Source organism: Gopherus flavomarginatus, chromosome 1 (genome assembly GCF_025201925.1).
Source record: "Gopherus flavomarginatus isolate rGopFla2 chromosome 1, rGopFla2.mat.asm, whole genome shotgun sequence".
Lineage (NCBI taxonomy): Eukaryota > Metazoa > Chordata > Testudines > Testudinidae > Gopherus > Gopherus flavomarginatus.
The window spans coordinates 267,237,266-267,265,148 of NC_066617.1; positions in this window are offsets into that span (position 1 = coordinate 267,237,266).

Here is a 27,883-nt window from a genome sequence, read left to right on the forward strand (position 1 = left end):
GAAAACCTGTCATATGAAAGGAGACTCGAAGAGCTTGGATTGTTTAGCCTAACCAAAAAAAGGTTGAGGGGAGATATGATTGCTGTTTATAAATATATCAGAGGGATAAATAGCAGGGAGGCAAAGGAATTATTTAAATTCAGTACCAATATGGACACAAGAACAAATGGATATAAACGGGCCATCAGGAAAAGAGAAGGACAGTTTTATGATTTAGACAGCTGAATATCTCCATGAAGAATTGGATTTTGTCTCTGCCTCTGTCACAGATTTCCTTTGTGATGCTGGACAAGTCATGTAAGCCACACTTCTACAGGTGTCCACTGTGTGTTCCCATTTTCTGGGTACCCAACATGAGACATTTTGGGTCAGAAGTGCTGAGTGTTCACAAATGCAATTGGTGTCAATGAGATGTCTTCTCTGGATATGTACAGTGCTATAAAACTGCTTTGGAAAATCCAGCCCTATTGGATATCAAATCTGGCACTCAAAACTAACTATGCTAATTATATGATGTAATCCATATAACCAAATCTGGTCTACCAAATGGAAAATACACTTTCATAGCACTTATCCATAAAGTCCTCTGCCAGTTTCAATTAATCAATATGTTGTAGATGATTTTCTTCTTATCCTTAAAGCGCTTGATTTTTTTATAAATAAAATTATTGAGTTCCTATTGTATTTACCATCAGAAGTTAGCTGTATCAGGAGGGATGAGTGCTTTTATCTTAAAATTATCTTTTGCATTCTCATTTTTCCACCACTGATTACTGCCACATTTTCCAGCAACATCACATACAGTACTGAACCTGCAGGTTTGCTCAGGCTTACTGCTTTGATGTGAATTTCTAGCTACACTGCAGTTCTTACTTACGTTTGGATACTCTTAACCAACAGATACAATTTGGTGATGAATCCTGGTTGTACCATTTGAGACACACTGGGCATACGCTAAGAAGATTAGTCAGTGTTTGCATGTGGACCACTTGATGTATGTGGCATTGTGCATAGACTCATCTGCAAAATGACATAGGCAATCAGGTAACTTTGATCATTTATTTAACTCCAGCAAGGATACAGCACAGACAATTAGGAGTGCAAGTCATTATCTTAATTGGATTTGCTGAAACATGTCAATGTTATATAAAATAAACATCATTAACTATTCTTCTACAGTAGTTTACATTAGCTAGAAAACTATTAGCTGGAGCTGCTCAACTATAAAACAACCTAATCCAGTAGTAGTTACAAAGTTATAAAAGCCTGATCAGCACAGTAATTTCTTTCACTGGTACTCATACTGCTAATGGATTCACAAAGTCTGAGAAACTGTCCAAATATATGCCACTGGTGTAGAGCAGAAATCAGGCAGTTACTGCCAAAGATAGGCTCTTGATATTATCAAACTGCTTTAAATAAGATCCAGTCAATGCTAAAGAAGAGGAAGAATGCTTTAGAACAGGGGTTGGCAACCTTCAGCATTCAGCCCTTCAGAGTAATCCCCAGGCATACTGCAAGACATTTTGTTTACATTGATCGTCCGCAGGCACCGCCCCCTACAGCTCCCAGTGGCCATGGTTCACCCTTCATGGCCAATGGGAGCTGCAGGAAGCAGTGCAGGCTGCAGGGATGTGCTGGCCGTCACTTCCTGCAGCTCCCATTGGCCGGGAACGGCAAACTGCGGCCACTGGGAATTGCAAAGGGCCATGCCTGTGGACGGTCAACGTAAACAAAATGTCTTGGGGCCCGCCAGCGGAATACGCTGATGGGTCATGTGCCAAAGGTTGCTGACCCCTGCTTTAGAATCAATTGATACTATTACTTAAGAAGGTGGGGTTGCTTTCTTACCTTCATATTTCTGGTAGTTTTTTTAACTTGGTCCCTTTTGTTTTTTATTTTATTTATTTATGTAATTGATTTATTTATTTATTAAAGTTGAGATTTTGAAAAGACTGATGTGCAATGGGCTCATCTGTGAAAGAGGAATACTACTGCCTTCCTATTCAACTAGGAAGATTTGGGGTTTATTTAAACAATAAAATGAAGTGCAATATATTAACAGGATTGAGTATCTAAGCACTTTATTTCTTTTATTTATTGCCTCAATTTTGTTTTTCATCCACCCAGCACAAATGTCTATATCTAACTGAACACTGTACAAATCCAAGCGTTTAGAATTCGCTCTGTACGAACATACCACCAGTTAAATGCAATTTTGCAATACTTGTGGTCATGAAGGCCCCAGTCCTGCATTGCCAGGGCACTTAAAACTATCATTAACTTTACAAGGAATGAAGAGTTAGTCCCTATTCTATGTTCTTTATTTTCAAAATACACCAGAATTGTCAGAATAAATAGACCATCAATAAATCTATTACATGGATTAAAACCACAGGACAGCTCCAGATATCTCATAGTTAAGCCTGTGGATGTTTTTATGTCTATTTTCCATAAATCCGATGTGTTTTCTTTGGGACTGAAAGTGGATCAAAATAAGATTTAGAGTGAGCAAACTTCAAAAGATTTGAATATCTGAATCAGACAAGCACCCAGAGGTTTGCATGTTCATTCAAATCCTCTGCAAACATCTTATGTCTGCAAAATTGGGCTGAAAGAGAACAAAGCTTGTTACAAAATTTAAAACATTTTTGTTATACCCCAAGAATAGCTTTTGTCATGTGTTCTGGCAGCTGTACCTCTGATCCTGGCCAGAATAAAGAAGTGTGCCACTAATTAGTTTATTCCACCATGTTCACTCATCCATGAATTGAATATCCCAAATCCTGACCTTCTTACTCACTTTTTAGAGGTTTGGACCTCAAATAATTAGTTGTGAGATATAAAACCAACTAAGGCCATGTTCCTTCCTCAGGAATCATACACTCTCTCACTCTTCCTCCAATAATGTTGACTGGGACTATAACATCCAAGAAGAGAAGATTCAAAGAGATTGGGTTACTTGTTGGCTAAATTTGAGTAGATTCAGAAGCACAAATTTGAATTTCTTCAAGCCTGCAAAGAATAACCTTGCCAAAATACAATGAAACAGAATTATGTGAACCCTCAGAGCTGTGGAGGTAAGAAACATTTTGATAACCTGGAAACCTAAGCTTAAAATAAATGTGTTCAATAATTTTCTATATAACAATATTAGTAGTGGACCAAAGGCATTCTGTTGTGACAAGCTTTGACATCAAATATAAAATGGGAACGTGATTTCAGAATGCAGACATTCTTTGGATCAATTTTATTGAACAGGTTTTATATCAACTTAATATGATTTTATTTACTGTATATATCAGCAGACTGGCAAAGATAGATATGTGGCAGGGCTAGAATAAGTTTTCTCTAGAAAAGGTTCATAGGTAAGACATAAGTAATAATTCTCTTACCCTAATTTTCTTTTTGATGTTCTGGTTCTAATGCTTTGCCACCTCACTAGGATGTTCTGTCAGGCTTTGTTAATTAAGACAATATAGATGTAAAAAGTATTATGAACAAATAAAGCTATGGAGTTTATACAACATTTTGGTTGGTGCAGTCTTCTTCATTCATATTTAAATATGTTTTGGATGGGCAAAAGTATTTAACACAGACATAACAAAATCAGCATGAGCCCAATCCTGGACTCATTTAAATCCTTGGCAAAACACTCATTGACTTCAAGGGGAAAACATTGTATTCTAAAAGTTTAAAATACCAGGTCTACTTGTTCTATTGCTCTGCATTCCAGATTTTAGGGAGTCAGGTCTCTATCTTTTTAATATAAAATTAAATAAATTATTTCCTCTTTCAAGTCTGTTTCAAGAATAGGTGCAACAGTTTTGCCCTATGGTATATTATATAGTACTTTTGAATCAAATCAAAGAAGCTGTTTCTACTAAAATGAGATAATTAGAAAGGTTTTGAAACACGGACCCCAAATTAATAAACCTTGGGCTGTTCATTTTCTATTGCCTACACAATATTTTAATAAGTGAAGAGAAAGTTCAGGTCTTTGCCCACAATGTGTTAGTGGCGCCTTATTGCAATCTGGTATTATGAGGTTATTCAGAGTTCACACCAAGGTAGATCTTTTGTCAAATTTCAAATAAACAGAAAATTTTAAAAAAAACTATTTTTTCTTCTTCTTTTTCAAGAAATTTTGTTCATATGTCCTGGAGGCCAAATATATTATCTGCATAACACTTCTTTGAGAGATTGAAGGTAACATTTTATATAATGTGAAGTATATAGTAAATTCAGGTGAATTGATTCAAATATAACTGTGTGAATTATACTTTGCAAAATCTCCAGCCTTTCTGCATGCTTGGATGCTTTATTTTTATAAAATGCCAGCCTTAGTTCTGTCTCTAGTATGCAGATGGAAATGTCTGGTGTGAGTCACATGAAATACAATGCAAGTCTAAGCACAGATGTTACTGTAAACTACAATCCTACAAACATAAATTAAATTAAATCAGGCATACGAAAAAATAATATATTTTGATGTTGCGTTACATCTCGTATTCTTTTAAATCAAACTACTTTCCTCTGCAAACAATTTCATTTTTTTAATATAAAAAGAGTACATTATCATTGGAGCCATTTGAAGAAGTGATGCTGCAACAGACAAAGAGAAACTTACTGAGGGCTTGATGCTGCACATAAACCTACCTATAATCTAGATGGGCACCTGGAGTATGTAAAGAATGCAGGGCCAGGCCCGAAAATACTAATTTAGGCCCTGTTCTATGTGAGTTGGCTCATATAACCCCATAGAATTGATTGACTTCTGTGCAGTTCTGTACACATGCAAGCGTCAACCCACATGTAATAACTAGAATGACTAGGGCCTTAATGAAATGTATCCCACTACCACAACTGTGACTACTTATAAGTAAAAAATAACAGCCAAAGTTATCAAATATTGAATGCACATGTTCCATTATTTTTACAGAGAGACAGAGCATTTAAGATAGTCCTATAGTTACCTTTGGATTTTAAAAATGTATTTTCCTTTTGATTTTAAAAATGTGATCTGTAGTTCTCCCTTAATAAGTAGCAGAAATGTCTCCTCTGGCAATAAAAAATTACATTGATATTTTCTGCAATAATTGCCCCATTTTAATACTTCTACAACATAACATGTAAAATTTCACTATTTCAGCATAATTGCCTTCCATTTTTATCCTTTCTTCACTATTTCTTCCTGTTTTCCCATTCCCCAATATTCAGACACTGTTTGGCTTTCATCTTTTCAAGTCTCAGGGAAGCTGGTTGGGATAAAAAATTCAGGGCATGGTCCACAGGAAATTCCTATTGACACTGTGCATGTTCCGAAAGCTCTGTCTTACTGCTATAATACACTACCCTTGGGTCATGATTATCCTCTAAAGTGCTGAAAGATTTACCCTCAGAACTCTCTTACATGATCATCCAGCAGCAGGTATTGTTCAGTGATAAGAGTCTCTGACTCCCCAATAGAGCTATCAGCATCATTCCCACCTACGGGCAATATGGAGAAAGAGAAACTGACAAGTCCAAATTCAGTGTTTATGCAAAGTCCCTATATAATGTAATAGAAAATAACCTTTTATACCATCTTATAGAATGTAATAGAAAATTATATCCTGTTACAAATTCTACTGAATGGGACAAAGAACCTACAGAAATGATATTATTTTGGTATTCAGCAGGGGTGCAACCAATATTTTCCAAGTTACCAAGGTCCAGGTTACCAGCCAAGTAGCAAAGGTCACATTCCAAGAGGTGTGCATGTCTCTCATGTTGCATTGTTGAGTGGCACATTGTTGTATCAACCAGGCAAGGTACTAACTTCAACAGCTGCTGCTGCACCCTCTGTAACTCTCAGTCTGCCTCCTCAACTCCTCCCCCATCCTTCCTGTTTCCTGTCTTTTCAGACTCCCAACAGCCAGTGCTCCCAGTTCTAATCATTTCAAGCAACATCTAAACACTACACATATGTATGTTCTAGCTGAGCTGCCATCTATCCTTCCAAAGCAGGTCCAAATGTGGAAGAGTTGGAGGAGGCAATATGAGGAGATAGCAGCCCAGCATCTGGGGCAGTATTTGGTGGGAGGGGAGGGGAGAGTTCCAGTTTCTGTCACCCATTCATTGGAGACAGGGAAGAAGCTGTGACTGACTAGGGGCAGCAACTCCTCTTGGGGCTCTGGCCTCTGGGACTTCATGGACCTGACCACCTTCTTCCCAGGACTTCAGGCCAACAACTCCTCATGCTACATCTTCCATTTCTTCCACTTCCAGGCCCGCTCTGGAAGGGGAGTTGGCAACTCAGTGAGGTCGTTAATGTGAATTTGCTATTCAGATCAATTTCTATAGCATTCTCTTAGTTCAGACTTTGTTACCTTCATGATTCCTCCATGGGTGTCTGTTGCAGAGCGCAAAGGCCAAAAAAGCCATGCAAAATAGTGTGAAGGGAAAAGTGGCTATGATGAATGTTCTCATATTCTCCATTTCTATAGTTAATTTTTTCTACCCTCAAAAAATATCTGTTTGGCTCATCAGGTGGTCAAATAAAGATAGATAACCAAAGAAGGGGTCTGAAACTGAAAAATGTTTTTTTGCCTGAATATGCTGGTGACCACTAGGCACAAGTATGTGAAACCAATCTGAAAATAGTAGTGTAATTTACAGCAGCAGGTAAAGATAACATGTCAAACTCAGACAAAGTTTTGCACAGTCTCCTACCTATTCTGAAAAGCATTGACGTGTACTGCATGTTGTCCCCTCAACCACAGATTAAAATTCATAACATGGATAAATGAAAGCTAAATTAATCAATGAATGAATTAGTTAATGCTTTTCACACTGGGTCTCCCACTGAAGTAGACACAGTCAACTCTCTGTCCAAGAGCTGTCTATTTTAACATTTCAGGCCACCTACAATCACCATAATATCTGAACACAGGAGGCCTGTACACACTAGCACTTACTTCAATATAACATAAGTCACTCAAGGGTGTGGAAAAGCGACATAAGTAACACCGACCTATGTGCTGGTGTGGGCAGTGCTATGCCGGCAGGAGACACTCTCTCACCACCAGAACTATTGCTGTTCAAGGAGGTGGATCATTTGCACTAGCAGCACTACAGCGGCTCTGCTGCATCGGTACAGCGATTCTAGTGTAGACAGTCCTTGAGTATCTGTGCTGCCTTCGCTGAGGAGAAGGGCCTGGGAAGCATGAGAGAGAGAGAGGAAAAGGGCCTATGTGTGTATGACAAACAAACAAACACACACACTGCACATTTTCATGGTCCTGAGCAATCCTGCATAGCTGCAGTGATCCAACAGCTGTATTTCAAAACTTGTGTGGCTTTGGGGATATCTTGCTCCCTTCTAATTTTTAACCCAGCGATGAAAACAAAGCCAACTGTGCTTTAAATATACTCCTAATAAATTAATAATATGCCTGGATAATATCAATCTAGTACAGGAGTGAGCTACATCTGGGTGGGGAAATTGCATGCAAGCCATGAATGTAGGAGTGGGGCAGGGGGTAGGGTGTGGGAGGGAGTGTGAAATGTAAGAGGGGGTGCAATGTGCAGGTAGGGGCTCAGGGGAAGGGGTTGGGGTGCAGAAGGGGTGCAGAGTCCAGGAGGGGGGGGTCATGGCAAGGGGTTGGGGGCTCAGGACAGGGATCTGGGGAGCGGGAGGGGACTCAGGGCAGGGGATTGGAGTGCGGGGTGTGGACTCTGGCCCGACGCCACTTACCTTGAGAGGCTCCAGAGTGGCAGTGGAGTACACGCAGTGGGGATAAGACAGGCTCCCTGCCTGCCTTGGCCATGCGTCGCTTCCGGAAGAGGCCAGCATCACAGCCCTGCAGCCCCTGGGAGAGGGAGAGGCTGAGGGCTCTGCGAGCTGCCATCTCCTGTGGGTACTTCCCCCAGAACTCCCATTGGCTGCAGTTCCCCGTTTCCGGCCAATGGGAGCTGTGGGAGTCGGTGCCTGAAGGGTAGCACATAGAACCCTCTTCCCGCTCCCACTTCCCCAGGGGCCACAGGGACATGGTGCTGTCCACTTCCAGAAGCGGCACGGGGCCAGGGCAGTCAGGGACCCTACCTTAGCCCCAATGCACCATGGGGCTGGCAATCCCGTGGGCCAGATCCAAAGCTCTGATGGGCCATATCTGGTCCTTGGGCCGTAGTTTGCCCACCCCTGATCTAGCATGAGGTTCACTGTTATGAATTTAGATTATGAAATAATATTGGTAGATTGAGATCTGACTAAAAAGACACTAGAAAAAAACATCAAAGCCAATAAAAAGAGTGCTGAGTTTAGAGAATTGTTCCAGAGGTCGGATTTTATGCCTTGGGGTTTTAGTAACAAAAATGGATACTCTCATCTCTAGTTCATTGGTCTGAGACCAATGTGAGTCTAAGCAGTAAATTCAAACATTGGGTCAGATACTGTTTTAAAGCAGAAGTCATCATTAAAATCAATTAGAGAAATCCTTGCTGTATTGAAGTCAATTGGAGTTTTGCCATTGACTTCAAAGGGGCTAGGATTTCATTCCAGGAGTTTAGACTAAAACTCAACAACACAATATAGCCCATTATCATTATTTAGAGCTCTCTTTCACATTAGTTATTCAGGGAAAACTTCTTCCATTGGAATAAGAATAAGTAAAGAATACTTAATAGAGACCTAACATCTGAAAAATAAAAAGATGCGTTATTTTGTTAAAAATCTTTCATAGCAATTATCTAATGGCAATACAAGATACTCGGGAGGGATTCTGAATTAGACTTGGGAAAGAACAAAGCACCTTCTCTTACATCTCCTCGTCTTTTCCTCCAGAGATCAAGAGTAAAACCACTCATCTTAAAAATCTATAAAAAAATATCTTTCCGGAAAGTTACCTGCTAAAATATTGGATCACAGTAAAATGGTTTTTTTTTAATTAAAAATCCTATCCCCCTCATGGATTTAAACCTACATATACTTGCTCCTAATATTCTGCAACTCACAGCACAAATGCAGGAGACTATACAGATATGATAGTCAGATCCTCACCTCTGTGCACCTTGACCTGATGAACTAAAGCTGACAGCTAGTCGATTATGAGCATTCAGTTGTGCTCCAGACTAAAATAGAGAAGCGTGAGCATTAACTCCAGTGACAGACTGCTCTAACTTGGCTGTCATTTGGCCTATTATCTACTACAAACTATCAACATAATTCATCCTAAAGAGCTTTAAAGGGAGTGCCTAATGCTTTTCTTTCTCCCCCATGCACAGTAGAGAATTCAGGACCGATTTTTTTAAATGTGATAATCTGAATAGTGATCTAATAGGGGACAGCTGTGGCACCTAAGTCTCACGTCTATTTATCATCAAGGAGAATGAATCCCAAACATACTCCCTTCAGTCTGTATTTGACCTGTTCTTAGACAGTAGACAATGTTACATGTGGAAAAGAAAATATGAATGTATGGCAAGGACCGATAAATTGAATCTAAAGGCTGTGAATACAAAGAAACCTCAAAATGTATTAGGTAAAGGGCTAAGCTAATGAACCTTTGTAATGTGAAACCAAAGGCTCTGAAAGCATTATTTGATAATAAAAGGTACCCAGAGGGAGGCAACAGAAATACAAGCTGCCAGATTTAAGCCATGTGTTACAGTTACCATTAGACAAACTACAAATACATCATTCTTCAAAAAAATAAATCCCTCTGGTGTTTTATAAACAATCTCTAAACCTTCCAAGATGTAAAGTATCTTCAAAATCTGTACAATGAAAAGGTTAGATTTTCAATTCTGTGTAAGGAGAAAAATGGGGGATTTGCCACCAAATGCATTAGTCACTGTTAACCCTGCATGCACCAAGTTGCAGTTCAGTGTGTAAACAAGCACAGGGAGTGCCATTACAGTGTCAGCATTTGCCCATCATTACTACATAGTGGTATTTGAGACCACAGTCATTTCCTATTCATGGAATACAGGGCATCTGTTGTAACTGTATGGGAATAGTTGGGAAAGGCTGCCTTTTTAATATACTACTGTAATGTCAAGTGGGGTTTTGTTTGCAGGGGTGTATTATTATTAGCAAGTGGCAAATCTAAAAGGTTTCTATGTGTCTTAAGCAGTGCTTAATTTGTGCCAGGGCATGCTAGGACTGAGCCCCAGCACCTCTACATTTGGCAGTTCATAGCCCCAGCACCTCTGAGCTTGTCACATCAGTTCTGAAAGTTAAAAAAAAAATTGCTTGAGCCCCAGCACTTCTTTCGTTACAAATTTAGCACTGGTCTTAGGTGTATCTGTAGTGCCATGGTATCAAAGGACTTATCTCTAGCCATTAAATTTTGGATGCTAGTTTATACATGCAGTCAGCCCTAGAATATCTCTGATTCAAGGAGGACTTGGAGCATGTAATATTTCATGGCAGCAACTGACATCACAATGCTGATTCCGCATACAGACTTGTCATTCTATCATTTAAAAAAAGAAAGGAAAAAAGAAACAAGGGGCTTGTTGGGTGCTGAAAGGATGGGTTGTAGCATGAAAGAAAAATGTGGGAACTAAGTCTGCCTTACAATAGATGATATGAAAATAATACAGGGTATCAGTTTGAGAACAAGTTGTCCAGGAAGGTGTATTTATATATCCAGACAAAGGTCTCCTTGTAATAAAGTATTCAGGAGTGCAGGTAAGTACCCCGTAAAGATGCAAAGGAGTGTGTCTGATCTTTATTTCTTAGTGCCAGTCTCCTGACATGAGTCAAAGCTACAAAAGGCCACAGGACAGTGATGAGTATGCGCTGAATCCAGTGGCTATTGTTTCATGAACCACCTCTTCAATTTTCCAGTAAAGTTGTGAGAATATTGCACAGGCATCAAACTCAGCAAAATTTCATTTTGGATTTGAATGCTCTCTGCTGTTAAATTTTAGAGCTTTATTAAGAGAGTTTGGGGAACCTCCTGGGAAGCACATTTTACAATGCAGATTTTAGAATCAATTCTGCACCTTTGAGACAGAAAGGGATACCTGCACTTCCTAAACAGACAATAAATACCCTTGCAGAAGTTCTTTATACTCTGTATTGTGATAACATTGCACCAAAATCTTATATGAAGATGAGGTATGGATTGATCTGGATAGGGAGAAGCATACCTTCCACTTGATGTCCTCCCAAATACTGGTAGAATAAAGAGGGGAAAAGTGTCCTTTCATATGAAATGGAGAGATCCAGTACTTAGGCCTAGTCTACACTACAGGGTTAGTTCAAATTTAGCCACGTTAGGTTGATTTAAAAATGACTGTGTCCACACAACCAACCCCGTTCCCTCGACCTAAAGAGCTCTTAAAATCGACTTCTGTACTCCTCTCCTGTGAGAGGAGTAGCTCTAACATTGACTTTTCTGGGTCAAATTTAGGGTAGCATGGATGCAAATTGATGGTATGGCCTCCTGGAGCTATCCCAGAGTGATCCATTGTGACCTCTCTGGACAGCACTTTGAACTCCAATGCACTAGTCAGATACACAGGAAAAGCCCCGGGAAGTCTTGAATTTCATTTCCTGTTTGGTCAGCGTGGTGAACTCAGCAACACAGGTGACCATGTAGTCCCTCCAGAATCGTAGAGAGTAGAATGTTTCTACGCTCCCCACTATCATCTCCGTCCCTGAGGTTATTGCAAAAAACCACACTCGCAATGATGTTTTCCAAGCTCATGCAGTCCTCCTGCACCGATAGGGCACAACTTAATTCATGGAGGCATTCAGTGGCAGAGACCAGGAAAGAATAAAGTGAGCAAGAAGAGCAGAGGCAGGACGAGATGCTGAGGCTAATGGGGGAGCAAATGGACATGATGAAGCATCTGTTGGGGGAGTAAATGGACATGATGAAGCATCTGTTGGAGCTGCAGGAAAGCCAGCAAGAGCACAGACTCCTTCTGCACCCACTGTATAACTGTCTACCCTCCTCCCCATGTTCCATAGCCTCCTCACCCAGACGCCCAAGAACGCGAGGCAGGGAGGCTCCAGGTACCCAGCCACTTCACTCCAGAGGATGGCCCAATCAACGGAAGGCTGTCATTCAAACAGTTTGATTTTTAGTTTGGCTATAATAAGCAATTTGGCCTTGTCCTTCCCTCCTCCCCCACCACACCCAGGCTACCTTGTCTGTTATCTCACCTTTTTTTAATTAATAAAGAAAGAATGCATGATTTCAAAACAATAGTTACTTTATTTTGAAGGGGGAGAGTGGTTGCTTACAGGGAATTAAAATCAACAAAGGGGGCGGGTTTGCATCAAGGAGAAACACACAGAACTGTCATACCAAAGCCTGGCCAGTCATGAAACTGGTTTTCAAAGCCTCTCTGATGCTTAGCACGCCTTGCTGTGCTCTTCTAGTTGCTTGCCGTGGTATGGCTTCTGCACGGGTAACCCAGAAAAAAAGGTGCAAGATGATTGTCTGCTGTTGCTTTCACGGAGGGAGGGGCAACTGACTAAATGTACCCAAAGCCACCCAGGACAATGTTTTTGCCCTATCAGGCATTGGGAGCTTAACCCAGAATTCCAATGGGTGGCAGAGACTGCGGGAACTGTGGAATAGCTACCCACACTGCACCGCTCCGTAAGTCGATGCTAGCCATGGTAGTGAGGACGCACTCCGCCGACTTAATGTGCTTAGTGTGGACATACGCAATCAACTGTACAAAATCGATTTCTAAAAATGGACTTCTATAAAATCGACCTAATTTCTTAGTGTAGACATACCCTTAAAAATAGTCATTCTGCACCTGCTCTGGGCACAGACATATCTAAAGTGTAATGGAAATAAAATTATGCAAAACAGGTCAAAAGTAACTACTAACTGAGAACAATTATTAAACCACACTGATTGCAGAATCTAAACAACAGTATGGATTTGACATAAGTAACCAGTTGTCACAATTACAGGGCTAGCCGCACCTCTATGACCTTTCTAGTCTCTTGAGTGTACCCCACAGGTGTTAGGCCTCATGCCTTTACTGAGCACAGGAATGCTGTAATTCTCCCACTCCTCGATGGGGCCCTGGGTCACAGTACCCTGTGTATTGACTGTTCTTACCCAGCAGTCTGACCAGTGGTGTAAAGTGATCGGACAGCCACATTAGAACACAGTGTTGTTTATTTAACAGTAGGAACAAAGTATTTAGCGAAAAAAGGATTTTAAAACAATCAGCCTATATGCATGCTATCTTACTTATAGGCTTATTCTGATGCTAACCTATGGAGGACTAACTTCTCTGGAAGGCCCAGTGATTGAATATGTTTCACTCTGGTTCCCTCAAACTCTCTTGAGTGTGTTCTATTTTGAACTGTTATAGTCCCTTTTTTCTTTTGTATTCCTGGGGTTTAGCCCTTCTGGACAAAATCAGTTGGATAAACTTAGCAGGACATCAAGCCAGAATCCTTCAAGCCAATGTCTCTGCCATGATATCTTAATAATCTTCAAGTTTTTGCTGAAGGGTGGCTTATCAATACAGTAAATAGCCTCATAACCAGGTCACCATACCACATTCATAACTTACCACAGAACAGCTATCACACCAGTTTAACCAGCAACCAGAAGGCTGCAAGTGCTAGAAAATAAAACTGTCTTTGCCATTACTTTTTACTATGCAGTATTGCAGTAACTGTGTTGGTCCTAGGATATTAAAGATACAAGGTGGGAAGGATGATTGTCTTTTCTTGGACCAACTTCCGTTTGTGATAAAGACAAAAGCTTTCTGGGCAGGCTGCAAGTTTTGTGGTTCCAATTCTCTGCCATCCTCTTCTCCTAGCTCCAGGACTAGAGAGGAAAAAAGCCAGGGTGTTCAGCCTCTCTGACTCAAGAGTTGGGAGGATGCAGGGAGGCTAAGTGGCTGGGCTTTCTCCTTCGGCAGCTGGGCTAGAAGGCTCTTGTCAATTTCTGCAGAAAGTGTAATTGACATAAGCTTTCTATGGGGGCTGCGCAGGCTAAGCACCCTAGCTTCTCAATACGGAAGCTGGAGGCTGAGCTGCTGAACTGAGCATGCAGGCGCTCTCTGTCTCTGACATCTATACCAAAAGGCTCTTGTTAATTTTACCTAATTCAAATTCTCCCCAAACAGTATTTTTCTGGAAAATTTCACATTTTGGCCATTTTGTCCTGGTTCATAACATTTTTTATTTCAAAAAAGCCAAAGTTTTCACTGGGAAGAATCTTCATTTTCCAGCCAGCTTTACTCCAGAGGCCTTGCTGTATGACTGGCTGCCATTCGTGACTTGAGGAACAGTCATCTCTCTATAAACTGCCTATTGACAAACAGGTATCAATCGTTTGCCTCTTTATATTCCCTTGGAATAGCCTTAATTTAATTGTGCTGAAACTTCTCCCCAGCCCTGCCATTCTAAATTATTTTTAAATAATACCTGTGATTATGGCTTGTAGTTTTTAAAAATACATACAAAAATCCTGACAACATAAACTTTCTCTGAGGTGTTCTCCAACCTCTTATTTGTGTATACTCATTAAGAGAGATCTTTCCACAGACCATCACCACTCTATCTCCAATCCTCCTACTGATGGTTCTGAATATATTGTATTATGGAGATCAACAGGAATGGTGCCAAGGACCCTAGTTTTAGAGCCAGGAGGGGAAAATAATAAGATTCAAATCCCCAAAGAAATATATGCTATTCTCTTCTCTCCAAATTGCACAGATATGGGAAGTCTGCCAGGGAACTAAATAAAAGAGCAGGAATAGAATTCACTAACCCTGAAATCTGTTCCAGTTTTTATTTATTTTGTTCTTTTCCCATTTCTATACATCTCTTTTCTCTTTTGATACTTCCTTCTACTATGCTTTCCCTAATTCCATTTTCCTGCTGTTTCCTCCAGTCATTAGATTTTCTCTCCTCTTTCATCTTCTTTTCTCTTTCTTAGAATAAAAGAAGAAACTACTGCCCCCTCGCTTCCATTTTTTCCATCATGTCCCCATCTCTTTACCTGCCATTTTTGTCTTTCCTATTCCTCCCTTTCCTTGACCATATGGTTCCAATCTCTTTTCCTCCCAAGGACCCTGCTCCCTCTTTTCCTTCTTATGCATGCCTATCTAAGAGGCAAATAACCATGGTGTACCAAAACCAGACCAAAACCAAAGGCTGCATCTCATTCTGGATTGGCCCAAGACTGATTAGGTGAAAGAAAGGAAACAAATTGCTGGAGTGACTGTATCCAGGCCAGAGGGATAAATCAGATAGTGTATTGTACTCAGGAGAACATGTGTCAAAATAGTAGGGAATTATTTCCTCATTTAATAGAATTATAGCAGGCCTAACTAACTATTATTCATAAAGTGCAATAAGTCCAGCTATTAAGACCTCTGGGATCCCAGCCATATGCTTAATCCTAGATCATCTCACTTTTGGAAAATATCCCTACTCACCACAATTCCACATGTGAATTTGTAGCTGAAAGTTCCTTTTCATTCTTCACAGTTATCCTAAAAGCAAAAAAAGTTGTGCAGTGAATTTTGTTGCATGATTCAAAAATTATAAAAAAGGCTCCAAACACTTGAATATTTCTCAAACAGGAACATTTCAATGAAAATAAATGTTTTGAGGGCATGGGAATTGAAGCAAAAGAAGGGGAGCTAGAAGAATTGCCAACTTAGGAAAAACCAGCCAACCAACCAAACTGATCTGTCCCTTCAGAAAGGATTGGGGCTTGATTCTGGTCTCGCCTGTGTTATTACTATTCATTTTGATTACTCTTGTTTTACAACAGTGTATATGAATTTAGAATCCAGCCCTCATTTAATCTGAGATTTGGCTAAAGTTACATGCATTTTTATTCTAAACTGCTTTACTCATTCCCCATTTCCGGAGAGCAGAATTTCTGTAATGCTTACTCTGTACATTCCAGGCATATGCTATACCACAAGTTATATCACTTGTGAGAATGATCAGCAGCATGGCTTACATAAGTGATAACATTAAAAGCTGTTTCCAGTCATACTTTAAATTCAGTCCAAAATGTTTCATCTTGTAAACCCTCACTCAACGCAAGAAATGTAATCAGTGCAGGTGCACGCAATTACACTACTTGTACTTCTGCCAAACCACCATCTAAAATATGATCTGAACATCACATCCACCACTACCAAAATTTTGCTCTTTATTTTATTATTTCTTTAGCCAATATTCTTTGTGATATGAATTCTTCACCTACCACAAAGCTCTTAAAAAAAGTTGGTGGGGGGCAGAGTGTAACCACCCCACAATCTGATTGATTTATTGGAGGTAAATCATAGTTCTTCATAAAGAATGTCTCTGCCTAGTATGACGGTGCTGAAGGAAATCTTTTGGCAGGGATTTGGTCAGGGCACAGTGGTTAATACTTCTCTTCCTTCAGATCCTTCAAGTCTGTAAAATAGAGTGACACTATAGAAAGTCCAGTTAATATACTATTCTGAGTGCTTGGGAGATTATGGAGCCATTTGGTTCTCAAGCGTGTTTTGTATTAAAACTGTGGCAGCATTACATTGAGACTGTTTCACAGCAAGCCTGGACTGGAGCTGCAGAATGGATTTGTTTTTGTGCTCTCCAAGATAGTGCATCAGTTTGCCTCTATATATGCTCTGCTTCGGAAGTCACCAGGTTCCCAGGTGTAAATCTCTCAGTATACATAATCCTTGGTGGTCTGTTAGGTTTCTAGCTAGACTGTAAACTTTCAACACAGGGCCCGTATCTTCTTACACACCTGCAAAGCACCAGGCACATCAATGGGCCTATAGAAATAATTTCTAAATAATTATTTTATTCAGTAATCTACAGGAGGGACCAATGTTGCACTGCCTAGGTCAGTAAGAGATTAGTCACTGAGGGTATGTCAACACAGCAACATCAACCCATACTCAAGCCCAGGTTTAAGACTAACCCTCCTTGCATTTACACTGCAATTGTGATAACCCAAGGCTTGGGCCAATGATCTCAAAACCTTGCAGGGCTGGAGGGTTTGAGCTCAAGTTAAGCCTCTTGCTTTGCAGGGTAGACACAGCTCCTCTTGACTCAGGTCCCAAGAATCATCCAGAAGTTTCCTGTAATTCCAAAGAAAAACTTCCTTAGTCCTCTCTATCCCAACGTCTGCAATCCACTCAATTGAAAATAGAAGCCAGGCCTCATTTGTGAGTGGCAGCAGCTGAGGTCAGTATTAACCCATTCTGGTCTCATCCCTGATCTGCAAGAACACTGTCAGAGAACCTCCTGGTTTGCAATGGAAAGCGAACTGACCAAGCCTTTTGCAAAGCGAGCTGCTTCAAACATGCTGAGGGGGGCACTGAAGTTTTTCCACAGTGCATCTCTGTCCTAGGGCTAGAGCAGTCACATTTGGAGAGGGGGTACTAGGCACTCTGGGATAGGGTTAGAAAAGCCCTAACCTATGGTTAAAATATAGTGTAGCCGTTCAAGCCCAGGGTTCTCTAACATAGGTCAGCTGAGATGAGTCCCACTAACTCTGGGCTTACATTGCAGTAAAGACATACCTTCAACGGGAGCAGGGTTAGGGCTCCTTCTCCCCAACAGCATCCCATAATATGTTTGTCAGTTCCTCTGTAGCATCACACTCAGTTTATTTTTACTTATTGATACTTTTTAAAAGTATAATTTGAAGCAAATCATCCCTCCCCACCCATCCACCCTCTCCTGTGCTGTAGTATCAAACTCTACTTAATTTCTGGGAGACGCCCATGAACTAGTGGTGAGTATTACTAAGAGTATGTCTATACTGCAATTAAAAGCCTGTGGCTGGCCTATGCCAGATGACTCATACAACTTTGGATAAGAGGCTGTTTAATTGCAGTGTAGACTTTCAGACCTGGGCTGCAGCCTGATCTCTGGGACCCTCTCACCTTGCAGCGTGCTAGAACCCAGGCTCCAGCCAAAGCCCAAATGTCTACACCACAATTAAACTACCCCTTAGCTCGAGCACCGTGAGCCTGAGCCAGACATGAGTGTCAAATTGTAGTGTGGACATACCCTTAGCGGCTAGATGAGGTACTCTCATCCTTATCCCTTTCTTCTCCTCTGCCTCCCACATCCTGTAAATGTCTTGCCTCTCATGAAGCTATTGCATAAAACACCAAATGTCAAAGTTATATTGGATCTGTTATAAATCACAAATACATGCTTTGTAATGGAACCTTTGAGACTGTTGTAATTCAAACTGGTAGTTCTGCTGCACATAAACTGCTCCTAATATACTTTGGCTGTTTACAAAGTCAGCAGAACCCCTCGACTGAATTATGGTATTTTGCTGAAGTGTTGATTCCATTTTATTACAGGTCTGGGCTCCCATGTTACACTTTTGGGCTTTTCTGGATGAAAAAAGTATACAAGTACTAAATAAAGGTAGCCAAGTGCACTGATCTCAATAAACAGGAAGAATTTTTGGCATGATATGTGGGTGCTATGGAAAGACACTTTATGAATAGAAAGCTGCATGTATAAAGTAAAACTGTGGAGTTAACATTTTCTCACTTTCTCTTAATTGCATTGCCACAAACCGCCTTCCTGAACTGGGCAAGCATTCTGTAATAGGCTTTGGAATCCATTCTGCCATCCTGTTGCTCTATATTTATTTTCCCTCCCACCAGGAACAGCACAACTAGACCATTGTCAAGTGACACACTTAGAAAAAAGAGTTTGATATAAATCCTTGGGCTCCATTTATTGAAAAGTTTATATACCATTTACATTAAAATTGTATGCAGTTAGTTGGAAAAAGTTCAGAATGCACTTTTCTGAGTTAATTACAGTAGATTTCTTAACTAAATATTGATTTTATTTCTTTCCATAGAAGTGGCCAACATGCTATTTGAGTCTGCTTCAAGAGCTTACAATTAAACCTTGAGGGCACCATGTCCTTAATTCAGTTGTGTGCTTCCAAGAATTGCAGTGTAGTAAAGCTGGTAAAAACAAGCAAACAAAATCTCTCAATTTGAAAATAAAGATTTATGCTTTTACCAGTCCCAAAAATGTACAAACTACTATTATCTGTTAGTGGCCACCTTTAAAAAAAAACCTGATTCTAGTGAACCATTTCTATAAGACAACTTCAGAGATACTGTAGACATTTCCTGAGTTTGAACGAGTGTTAGCATCTCAGAAACCAGGATGTGATAATGGCTGATAAATGTTGGGCTTTAAATAGTGACCACTCTAATTCAATTGAAGTATTGTGGATTAAGGAGTCATCATGGGATATATTTTGGAGCCAGATCTCCATGAGTTGGCTGAATTTAAAAGGAAGTCACATTAGACTGAAAGCAGTAGAAGAGTTCCAGCTCATTTCTTGATAGAAACTTCAATTTTTTTAAAACTTCTTTAGTTCTCTCTAATAATATATGTATTTGATAGCATAAGATGAATGATTTAGACAGATATATTGTAAACATTCATTTGACTGGCTGCCAAAAAATGCCAGTATTTTAAAGTTACCTACCTCAAGTAAATCATGGTGCTTCAAGATACTAAAATTCATATTGTTTTCCTCTACTTTTATTTTTAATTTACTTACCTATTTTTAAGGGAAGGGCGATAGGGGCATGGATCATTTGATGATCACCTAGTTTTTTCATTCCCTCTGAAGCACCTAGCATTGGCCGGTGTTGGAAGACATGATACTGGGCTAGATGGACCTTTGATCTGTCATCATATGGTCGTTCTTATGTTCTAATTTTAAAAGGTAAAGAATCTGATCAATAAGCAATGGGAAAGGGAACTGAGATATCTAAGAATCATAGACTATTCTTTGGTAAGTCTCATTTCCGCATCTATAGAAGCATCCACAGAAAAATTCCAGCTACTTTAAATGAAGTGTGCACTTGATGGAAATGTTATATATAAACTCTTGCTGAACAAGCAAGAATGTGTGTTCTTGGCTAGGTTTCCATTAATAGGTAGAGCAGGGATCAGTAACGTTTGGGACGTAGCCCATCAGAATAATCTCCTGGCTAGCCGTGGTTCACTGTTCCCAGCCAATGGGAGCTGTGGGAAGCAATGCAGACCACAGGAAAACGCTGGCCGCCGCTTCCCACAGCTCCCATTGGCCAGGAATTGTGAACCGCGGCCACTGGGAGCTGCGGGGAGTCGTGCCTGCGGATAGTCAATGTAAACAAAATGTCTTATGGCCTGCCAGCAGATAACCCTGATTGGCCGTGTGCCAAAGGTTGCCAACTCCTGAGCTAGAGTATGAGTATCTTGTCTAACCCCATGCACATGCTAGTCATATATAAAAGAATTAAAACCTAATCTCTTTTCTTTTTGAATAAGGTGCCTCTACTTAAACTCAGCAACTAGTAAGAACTACTGCAGTATTCTGACCCACACAGGGAGATTTATATTAATTAAAAAAAAATAATAAGGCCACATAATTTTTGCTATGTTTTTATAACCCTAACATAAATTTTTGTGCTCCCCTCCCCCCTGATATTATTTTTCCTACTATTTATTTTCCTGAACTAATACATTTGCTATTTAAATCAACAGTATTCTTATTATATTTGATGTAATAATAATTCAAAACCTACAGATTCTCTCCATTTCCAAAAATGTCACTCTTTTATTTTAAGATAATTAATTATAAAGTTTGATGCCTGCTACATACTAATTATAGATCTTGGTTGCGATTACATACTTTTTGGCCTAAATTTCCAAAAGTAGTTCGTGATTAAGCTGAAGGGCCACCTTAAACACATATGATATTCAAACAGTTATGAGCACTCACTTTGTGAAGATCAGGCCCCTTTAACATGTGTCAAGTTAAATATTAATGACATGATATGGAACTTTAGAAGAGGTCATACTTTCCTTAATAGGCACTCACACAAGTAACTCCTATGAGTTTCAGTGCCTGTGTGGGCATTAAGGGAGAAATGGAACTGTCCAAATGGAATATAAGAAAGACAAGGTGGGAGAAGTAATATCTTTTATTGGACCACCTTCTGTTGGTGAAAGAGACAAGCTTTCGATCTACACAGAGCTCTTCTTCAGGTGACCTGAAACTAGTCCAATAAAAGATATTACCTTACCCACCTTGTGTCTCAGATATCCTGGGACCAATGTGGCTACAACACTGCAAAGTAGAATGAAATATAGGCATATTTATAAAGATAAATGAATGAAAAAACAAAACCAAAACAAAGTGAATGTTACCTCAAAACTCATCTGGATTTGAGTTTCATTACAGATTCAAAGGTCAATACAGACTCATTCAAAAGACCATTGATTTCTGGAAAACTTTTGAGTCATCCTAGGCAGTTTGAGAGAACTTGAAATAGTTATATCTCACAAAGGTAATAGATGAATTGTGTAGTTTCAAGTGGTTCTGGTGAAAAACTAAGTGAAACTCATCTGCTGAGCTTCTGGATATGAAATTCAAAATGAAACATGAGAGATTACACTTCATGCTGTACAGGGAAATTTTGGCAAACCTGTAAAGTGCCTGAAACCACTATTGCTTATTGCTAAAAGCAGTCAAGTCAGCAGGCCATAAATTGGCCATGCAACAGCTTTAGCTTAACTGAGGCAGGAGGGGTGGGGATTTTGGATGCCACAGAAAGGGCAGCTTGACCCCGTGTCCTTCCTGATAAGAATTGTGTTGAAGTTGCTGATACATGCATTTTAGAAGAGCAGGATGTGCCCTCAGGAATGTGTCTGGCAGGGCCTCAAGGCTGCAGACTCTGGGAAAAAAACACACTTGGTTAATCAATAATCAGAACGAAACCTCTTGCTTGATCGTTGAAACTGCTTGCTTAACAAGTTTTCTTTATGTGACATGTTATTGTATTACTAATGTGTAAATAAGGGGAAAAAGTTTGATGTAGGGGGACTTTTCGGTACTAGACTCTCCCTCAGGATGCATCTTGTGTTCTCCACTGGCAGACAGGCTGCCACTGTGCCACTCGAGAGGCACACTCAGCTTTGGTAATTATTTTGGGTTGGGGGTGTTTTGCTAACCTGTTGTGGACGTGTGTAAGTGCTTGAGACTAAGTAAAGTTTATCTTGAAGTGAAAGCACTCCTGTGTTGTCCTGTTTGTGACAGCCGTCTATTGGTTGGACAGCCATGTCTCCCTTGATTGATTTCCTGACACCACCTCACACAGAGTAAAAGTTATCAAGAGCTTTGGGTTGAAAGAACCCTGGGTAACAATGCAGGTCAATACAATAGAAAAAAGTTGACGCAAACAACTGAACAGCAAGACCTGAATTTCAAACAACTCTAGAATGGTGCCTTTACTCTTTATCTGTCTATGCATTTTTAAAATGCTCTTCACTGTACTATGTAAGAACCACCATAATATCTACCCAACAGAAATATACCACATTTATTGCCAGTTATTTTAAAAACTAATCACCTGTCTCCAAACGCATGTGTTGTCTCTCATGTTGTTGTTACTTAACTATCTAAGAGGATAGTAAGCAATTGTGGGGAACAATCTAATGTCTGTGTCTTAATCCCTTTGCTCTTTCACAAGACATTTGGGTGGACGAGTTGGGGAAAATTGTTACTTTTTTCTGACCTTCATCCAATGGACCTTTATATTAAAGCAGGCCAGGGTCAAAACGAAAGCTGGTTTCAGTTTGCTGTCAGAAACAAATAACACCCAAGGGAACGAGTACAAGATAATCACCATGAGTACCCCCACTAACGCAGTATTTGATAAAACCACTCAAGTAGCACACATTCTTCTCCTTCTCCCTCAATTAGCCTTTAGCCTAAGGTGCATGGAACATAATTACATCACAATTACTACCCTGCCCCAAATTTGAGAAGTCCTTGGAATACTTGGTTATAAGTCTTTTCAGAGGATGCAAAGCTATGTTAGCGAAGGGTAACTGTCTAAGAAAGGGGTGGGCAAACTTTTTGGCCTGAGGGCCACATCTGGAACTAGAAATTGTATGGCAGACCATGATTCTCACAAAATTGGGGTTGGGGTGAGGGCTCTGGTTGGGGGTGTGGACTTTGGGGTGGGGCCAGAAATGAGGACTTTAGGGTGTGAGAAGAGGCTCTGTGTTGGGGTGGTGAAGTGGGGTGGAGGGGGGATGAGGGCTTTGTCTGGGGGGGGTGGGGCTGGGGATGAGGAGTTTGGGGTGTAGGCAGGTGCTCTGGGCTGGGACTGAGGGGTTCGGAGAGTGGGAGGGGGATCAGGGCTGAGGCAGAGCGTTGGGGTGTGGGAAGGAGTGCAGGCTCTGGCTGGGGGTGTGGGCTCTGGGGTGAGGCTGGAGATTAGGAGTTTGGGGTGCAGGAGGGTGCTTCCTGCTGGGATTGAGGGGTTTGGAGGGCAAGAGGAGGATCAGGGATGAGGCAGGACGTTAGGGCGTGGGGAGAGGCTCAGGGTTGCAGGCCCCAGGCAGCGCTTACCTCGCCTGCAGCTACCATTGGAGCACCAGAAGGGGCCACTGGAGCGGGCTCATTGGAGGGGGGCCATACCGTGGCTTCCGGGAGGCACGTGGAGTGGCCCACAACCCTGCACCGCAGCTGCAGCATCAAGGCAGGGCAAGCCCCAGTCCCAGCTCCCCAGCAGGAGCTCGAGAGCCAGTTTAAAATGGCTGTCAGGCAGGATGCGGCCTGCGGTCGGTAGTTTGCCTACCCCAGTCTAAGAGCTGAATTCTGGTTTTAAAAATATAGCCAAATGGTAATATTTTCGATCAAAGCAAGCTGTTTGATGAAAACAGAACAAAACAAAGACCTACCTTGCAGCATGCCAAAGACCTGTTGTCTTTCCATTTCTTATACCAGATTCTAATATGTCTATGTAATAATTTTGTAAATCAAACAAAACAGCTGAGCTTCACAATGCCCTTTAAGTGATACCAAAATATGTTAATAAAATAGTTGATTGACCTTGTACAAATACAACACAAATGATACCAAAGTGTTTAATGTTTAACAAAACAGCTTCACTATATTTGCCATTTGCCACTGAATGTTGAAAACTTCCTACCATGTAGGTTCATGTTCACTGCACATGTAGTATACAGACGTCAATTTCAGGGCACAAATTTCAAACTCATTATGAGTCTAAGGATCTCAGAATTATCTGACAGAAATATTTCCTCAATAAACTAAAACAACAAGATGAAATGGATAAATCTTCAAAAATCAATTTTAGCACTGATCCCCTCTGAGACCACTATGTAGACATAAAGCCCAAACCAATCACATGCTACATAGTGTAAAACCATTTCTGGCACAAAAAATAAAATCAGGCCACACAGAGAGTAGCAAGGATATTTTCCATATGTGGCACTGCCAAAATTAGAGCTTTTGCACTGCTTCTGAACCCCACAGGGTGCCATTGTATATTGTAGAAGGGACAGGGTTTCATTTGAGAGGTTGAAAAACCTGCAATCATAGAGGAATAAATGTAAATTGTAGTATTTTAGAAGTCTATCGAATCATAGCAGTTGAGATCTTTGAGCCTGTTTTTCAAAAGAAATTGAGAGGGCTGGTGGCAGGCGAGGTCTTCTTGCCTCTGGAACTTGCTTACCTCCTTGGTCCTCTTATAGTCCAGATATAGTAACCTGAAAGATGTTCCACAACAGTAGTCTGTGTACCCAGCCTTTTCAAAGTGGAAAGGGGAATGACTGATTGGGGAGGTTGTCTAAGATCCTGAAATCTTTGTGTGAAATCCTGACCCCACTGAAGTCAATGACATAATCCCCAATAACTTCAGTAGGGTCAGACTTTTCCCCTGTACCTTTAAGATTCTTGGAGGGATAGAGTGTTGTTATTTTATTACAGTGGTATAATGTTTTATGTAAATCCCTAATACACCTAGATCGGTGCAGTTAATGCATTTAAATAAAATAAGTCTTAGCATGACATGCTAACTCCCCACTGTTTCCACTGTGCATGGATTTCTCCTAATGCAAGTAGCAAACCTTCGCAACACCACCACCAAAAAAAAAAACACCTCTGCACAGCAGGTACCTAACCTTGTAAGCACCTACATTTCTACTGCAGAAGTTCCCTTGGCACCTACCTCCTGCCTAAACCTCAATACAATCCGCAAATTGGAGAAGGCAGATGTTGTCCCACCTATCTTTCCTACAGGGCCCTGTCTGATAGACATGCTCAGAGCATGCCTACCTCCTCAGAAAAAGGCCAGAGGGAAGAGGAGAACCTTGCTTATAACCTTTAGCCCAGTGGTTAAGGCACTCATCTGAGTAGTGGGGAACACCTGATCAAATCCCTTTGCCTTGGGCAAAGAGAGGAACTGAACTAGGATCTTCTACATCCCAGATGAGGATCCTACCCCTTGAGCTAAAGGGCCTCATCTACTTCCTCCCCTCTACTGTTTTGTGTGGAACTAGGCACCTGCCTAATTCATTCTTACAAGAAACAACTTAAGCTCCTAAGCAGTCTGACGGCATGCAAGGAGTTCCCATTTGTGGATTGCAAGCAGAGATAGGTACCAAACTTAGTGAGAAGCATGGTGTTTAGGATACCCCACTTGTTAGCATCTCCCATTCGCTAGCTTAGGCATAATGGCTTTTGTGTATTGCATTCCAAGGAGCCTGTCTCACCTCATGCACTGTATAGGGAGCCTAGGCTGTAAATCAGGCTTTGTGGATCCCATTATTGTTCCAATGATTTTCTAGATGCCTAGATCCCTTTGTGGATCCAGGCGCTACTGTTATACACAGCCATGGTAAAAATGTCTCTGCAGCCTGCTGCGTTTGGGTCTCAATACTCTAGATCTACATGCTCTTAATATTGCCTGGGTCTCAGTAGGCTGCAGCCACTGTCTCTCACCTTCTTATGTGGCACACTTTTTTGTATAGACTCTGTCTCTTACCCCTCCAGTGCTGATTCCCCAAAGATACCCTCATAGAATAAGCACTCTTTCCCAAACTCCAATTTTGTAGGTGCTTTAGATTTGAACTTTAAATCTTCACTAGCATATGAAGTGAAGCAGACAGAGATTGGCTTTGAAATTGTTTCTAAATACAATTATTCTTTTGATAACACAAGAGATAAGATTGAGAAAAACAATAAGAACACCTATATGCATTTGCCTGCATTGTTTCCTCACTATTCTGGAGTGTTGTTTAGGCTTAAGTCAAAGTCCTCTAAGAAGCCCAGGATTCCCACTCCTGCACATGGCTTCTTCTCCTAATTATGGAATCTTTCTGTCTCTCTTCCAACTCAGTTACTGTCCTTTTTTCTTGACTGGTCCCACAGTTAAACAAGACCCCTCTGGTAAAAAAATATACCCCTCTCTTCCTGTCCAGTCTTTCTCTATGTGTGTGTGTCTGTCTGTCTGTCTCTCTCTCTCTCTCTCAGGCCTAGTGAAGACCTGCTTAATCGATGGAAGACTCCTTCCCTGAATGTGCCCTGTCCCCGTTCCTCCCCCTCCCTCCAAAAGCTTCCTCCATGATGTGAAACAGCTGATTGCAGCAGGTGGTAGGGGCTGGGAGGTAGGGGGAGGAATTGATCAGCGGGGCCACCAATGGGCAGAAGGTGCTGGGGGAGAGGGGGTAAATGGCTGCCAGTAGGTGCTAAGCACCCACAAATTTTTTCCATGGGTGCTCCAGGAGTCGGTGTCTATGACTGGAGTAGCATAACTTACGTCAGCTTACTGTCATAGTGTATACAAGGCCTCAGGGTCCTTCTGAGTTCCAACTAAACCTCTCAGACTATGTGGTTTTTAATACTCTGCGCTAACATCTGTTGTAACACCAGGCCTGCTTCTGCATGTCTGCCCTGGCCTCCATGCTTAGATGCAAAGCCAGCAGGTACACCGAGCTGTTTCCTGTTATTGTCTTTGCCAGTAAAGGCTGAGGGTTGACCATTCCAGTAAGGCTGAGGTTGAAGTTTGACCGCTCTGTTGCAACTTTACAGATATTTTGCAAACAGCTTCCAGTACGGGTTAAGGCTGAAGTTTGACCGCTCTGTTGCAACTTTACAGATACTTTACAGATATTTTGCAAACAGCTTGCAACAGAATATCCCCCGCTCTTCGGGGAAACTCGGCAAAACCCTATGTCATAAACAGATAGCTAAGGGTTAATGTCTCTTTCACCTGAAGCACCTGACCAGAGGACCAATCAGGAAACCGGATTTTTTCAACTTTGGGTGGAGGGAATTTTGTGTCTGAGGTCTTTGTTTTCTGTCTGCCTGCTGTCTCTGAGCTTTGGAGAAGTAGTTTTACTTTCTAATCTTCTGTTTCTAAGTGTAAGGACAAAGAGATCAGATAGTAAGTTATATGGTTTCTTTTCTTTGGTATTTGCATGAATATAAGTGCTGGAGTGCTTTGATTTGTATTCTTTTTGAATAAGGCTGTTTATTCATATTTCTTTTAAGCAATTAACCCTGTATTTTGTCACCTTAATACAGAGAGACCATTTGTATGTATTTTTCTTTCTTTTTTATATAAAGCTTTCTTTTAAGACCTGTTGGAGTTTTTCTTTACTTCAAGGAAATTGAGTCTGTACTCACCAGGGAATTGGTGGGAGGAAGAAATCAGGGGGAGATCTGTGTGTGTTGGATTTGCTAGCCTGATTTTGCATTCCCTCTGGGTGAAGAGGAAAGTGCTTTTGTTTCCAGGACTGGGAACGGAGAGGGGGAGTCACTCTGTTTGGATTCACAGAGCTTGTGTCTGTGTATCTCTCCAGGAGCACCTGGAGGGGGGAAGGGAAAAAGGATTATTTCCCTTTGTTGTGAGACTCAAGGGATTTGGGTCTTGGGGTCCCCAGGAAAGGTTTTTCAGGGGGACCAGAGTGCCCCAAAACACTCTAATTTTTTGGGTGGTGGCAGCAAGTACCAGGTCCAAGCTGGTAACTAAGCTTGGAGGTTTTCATGCTAACCCCCATATTTTGGACGCTAAGGTCCAAATCTGGGAT